A 3,708-nucleotide genomic window follows, 5' to 3' on the forward strand; every position below is an offset into this window, starting at 1 on the left:
GTCACAATAAGAGCAAACACGACAAAACATGGACAGATGGCCACCAATAAGGCAATTTCAAATAAACCGCAAGAGTAAACATCACTTACAAAAGCTCAAATACCAACACCCGTATTACCCTTACGCCTCCACCTTCCAGCACCACCACGACAACCAGCACCACCACCACTATACTGCACGTTATACAATAATGAAATACAATTCTAAAATGGTGTCTCTCCTCTTGCTCCTCTTCCCCTTTTTCCTCCTCTTCTTGCTATTCTAAATGAAGAGTAAACTAACAGTAAGTGAAAACTTTTGCTAGCATCACATTCCAAGAAGCCACGAGTTTATTTGGCGGCAGTGGAGGTAGATATTTAAGTCTCTCTCTCTCTCTCTCTCTCTCTCTCTCTCTCTCTCTCTCTCTCTCTCAAAGCTTTTATAAGTTCTACAATAGTCTCGCCACCTACTCACGCTGAACAAAATTGCACCTTCCACAATATATATAGAATCCCTATGTTCCTCCTCTCTATTATTGCGTCGTAAAGTATAGACCCCTCATCCAGAGTTCCCTCGTTTTAAACCGATCTCTCTCTCTCTCTCTCTCTCTCTCTCTCTCTTCCCATTTAATTTCGTTTCCTCATAGTAGAGCAGCCATTATATAAACAAAAACATACTATTTACACACACACACACACACACACACACACACACACACGGCGCCCCATCTCCTGGCCAGCTGGGTCCCATCACTCCGTCAGCCCCTGTACTCTCCCCATCCTCTCCTCCATCACCACCTAACGGAAGCCCACAGACACTATCAGCAGCCGGGGAAGTGGGGACGAAGTGGTATGGATGGTGAAGGTGGTGGAGGTGGTGGTGGTTGTGGTTGTGGTGGTGGTGGTGGTGGTAGTGGTTAGTGTGCTTATTGGTGACATAAGTAGTAATCGTAGACATAGTAGTAGTAGTAGTAGTAGTAGTAGTAGTAGTAGTAGTAGTAGTGGTGGTGGTGCAGCAGCAGCAGCAGCAGCAGCAGTAGCAGCAGTAGCAGCAGCAGCAGCAGCAGCAGCAGTGCAGCAGTGGTGACAGCAGTGCAGCAGCAGCAGTGTGCAGCAGTGGTGACAGCAGCAGCAGTAGTGCAGCAGCAGTAGCAGCAGCAGCAGCAGCAGTAGCAGTGCAGCAGCAGCAGCAGCAGCAGCAGCAGCAGCAGCAGCAGCAGCAGCAGCAGCAGTAGCAGTAGCAGTAGCAGCAGCAGTAGCAGTAGCAGTAGTAGTAGTAGCAGCAGCAGTGGCAGAGGGAGCAGTTATATTAGTAGAAACAGCAATCTCTCTCTCTCTCTCTCTCTCTCTCTCTCTCTCTCTCTCTCTCTCTCTCTCTCTCTCCCCGATAAGCTCGTTGGCTGAGATTTCAGTCTTGAGAGCATGAGGAGGGAGGGAGGTAAAGGGGTATGGGTACGCATGTGCTCTCTCTCTCTCTCTCTCTCTCTCTCTCTCTCTCTCTCTTTGTTTTGTTTGTCGTGTCCGCGTCAATAGTAATGATGTTTGTCGCTTGGTGTAGACACGTCAGCACGTCACCGTTATCGTGCTGTCAGCCGCACCATCACGCTCATTAAGAAAGAGGTTAAAGGTAAATCATAATGATTACAAACTCGCAGAAATTTAAAAACCTCTTCATTAATCTTCGATGCAGTGAAATAGTGTTATTGTTCCTTGAAAAATATAAAATTATGAATTATGAACAATGCAAAACTGAATCTATGCATATTCAATGACAATAAATATACAACTTAACAACTAAACAGGCCTCGTGGCGCAACGGATAACGCGTCTGACTACGGATCAGAAGATTCCAGGTTCGAATCCTGGCGAGGTCGTTTATTTTCTTCAGTTTTCTTGTATCCATTTGTTCTATTTTATTAAAGACGTACCATTTATTGCCAGATTATTAAAAGCAAATCTTCATGGACGTTTCATGTTATGTATTTTTTTTCCTTTTGTAAATTAACAAAATCCAATAACGTTCAACATTCAGTTAAAAGGGGAATTCATAAAGCAAGCAAGACAGACAAATGAGTATCCTTTATATTCTTTTCCTTCATCTTCCACTTTCGGTCTTCACTCTTCTTCCCCGACTGTTGCATTTCTCCTTCCATCACCACCATTCCTTCAATCTCCATGACACCTCTCACCTTCCTTCCTTCTCCCATTGCTTCTTCCCCCTCTCTATTCCCTCCCACAAGAAAAGGCATGAATCTTATCTTGTTTACAACTTAATCCTCACTGTAAAATCAATTCCCTTTGCCTCCTCCTCCTCCTGCCAAGTGCCACTCCTCCCCTGCTGATTCTCTCTCTCTCTCTCTCTCTCTCTCTCTCTCTCTCTCGACGGTCTTCCTTATCTGATATTACGGTCAAGCTCACCCTTTATTTGTAGGGGGATACTAGGGCGTGGATGCCCGTAAACTGGGGTCCTACAAACACCTCTCTCTCTCTCTCTCTCTCTCTCTCTCTCTCTCTCTCCAGCGTTACTCTATATTTGTCCATACCTTCTTTGTGTAGCGTTATCTAAGAGAAATTTTTGAAATGAGTGAACAGTGACGTGTTGGAAATAATGTACATAAACATTATATATCGTACTTTGTTCTCGTGATGTTATGTAATGGCAATGAAAAACGAGTAAGGTAATAACAATAAAGGATGTAACGAAGACAGTAACACAATAGAACATAAAAGAATGACGTAAAAATGCCAATACTAAACAAGAAAGTATCAGTAAATCAAATATCTGTTAACTCTCTCTCTCTCTCTCTCTCTCTCTCTCTCTCTCTCTCTCTCTCATGGATTCGAGCCCTGTCATTGCACCACCACTAAACAATGACTAATAAGTATTTACGCTTCTACCACACTCGCGCCTCACTCCTCCCATACGCTGGGCTTCGATCCCTCGTGCGTCGAAGGTTGCGTGTAATTGTCTGGCGGCTCATAAATCCGTCTACACTTATGGATTATCGAGAGCTTGCCAAGTAAACCCTAAACACAAGGTGGCGAGCTGACATTACGCACTTGAAAACACTTGAATAACAACTCCACTTATCACTGAACACTATACACTGAAAAATCACAAGTAGATACTATTGAACACGAGAAGAATAGAAAACAATCTTAGAAATTCAATCATGCTGTATTCGAGAGAAGCAGTTATTTTTTTTTTTTTTTTTTTTTTTGTGTGTGTGTGTACTTGTACGTGAGGTGGAAACATAGCTGCACAAAGCTTATCAGTAGGGGCAGGTGCCACGAAGCCCTTGCTCTACCTCTTCCCCTCTCGCCACTACAAGCTGTATTTGTGTCAAGTACTTGTAGAAAAATAAACGCATGGGAGAAAGAAACAACGGTGTTTACGTGAGCCTGTTCAACTTGGAGGGAAAAGGGAAGTGGTCCACCCATAAGCACACCGAGTCCTTTTGAGACCCTTGAGAAGGCTGACGACGTAAAAAATAACAATGCTAACAACGATGCCACAATGTATAGGAATCATACAGTAAGTACCAACTTTTCGAACCTCAGGGAAATTTCAACACTCACCAGCTCCACAGTGCCGCGCGCCACATGGTTCACTTCATCATCTCGTACCGTCCATCAGAAACCACTCACGTTCATCTCAGTTATCTTACTTCCTCCCCTCTGTCCTTATTTATCCATTCGGCGTCACAAAGTATCATTAGGGGCTGGATTG

General features: G+C 44.0%; 1 non-coding gene across 1 annotated transcript; it reads left to right on the top strand.

Moving 5' to 3' along the window:
- Positions 1-1,779: 1,779 nt before the first annotated feature.
- On the top strand, positions 1,780-1,852 carry Trnar-acg. The gene has a single exon. It is a non-coding gene; the product is annotated as a tRNA-Arg (tRNA).
- The last annotated feature ends 1,856 nt before the right edge of the window (positions 1,853-3,708 follow it).

This window comes from Portunus trituberculatus, chromosome 31 (assembly GCF_017591435.1).
Source record: "Portunus trituberculatus isolate SZX2019 chromosome 31, ASM1759143v1, whole genome shotgun sequence".
Classification (NCBI taxonomy): domain Eukaryota; kingdom Metazoa; phylum Arthropoda; class Malacostraca; order Decapoda; family Portunidae; genus Portunus; species Portunus trituberculatus.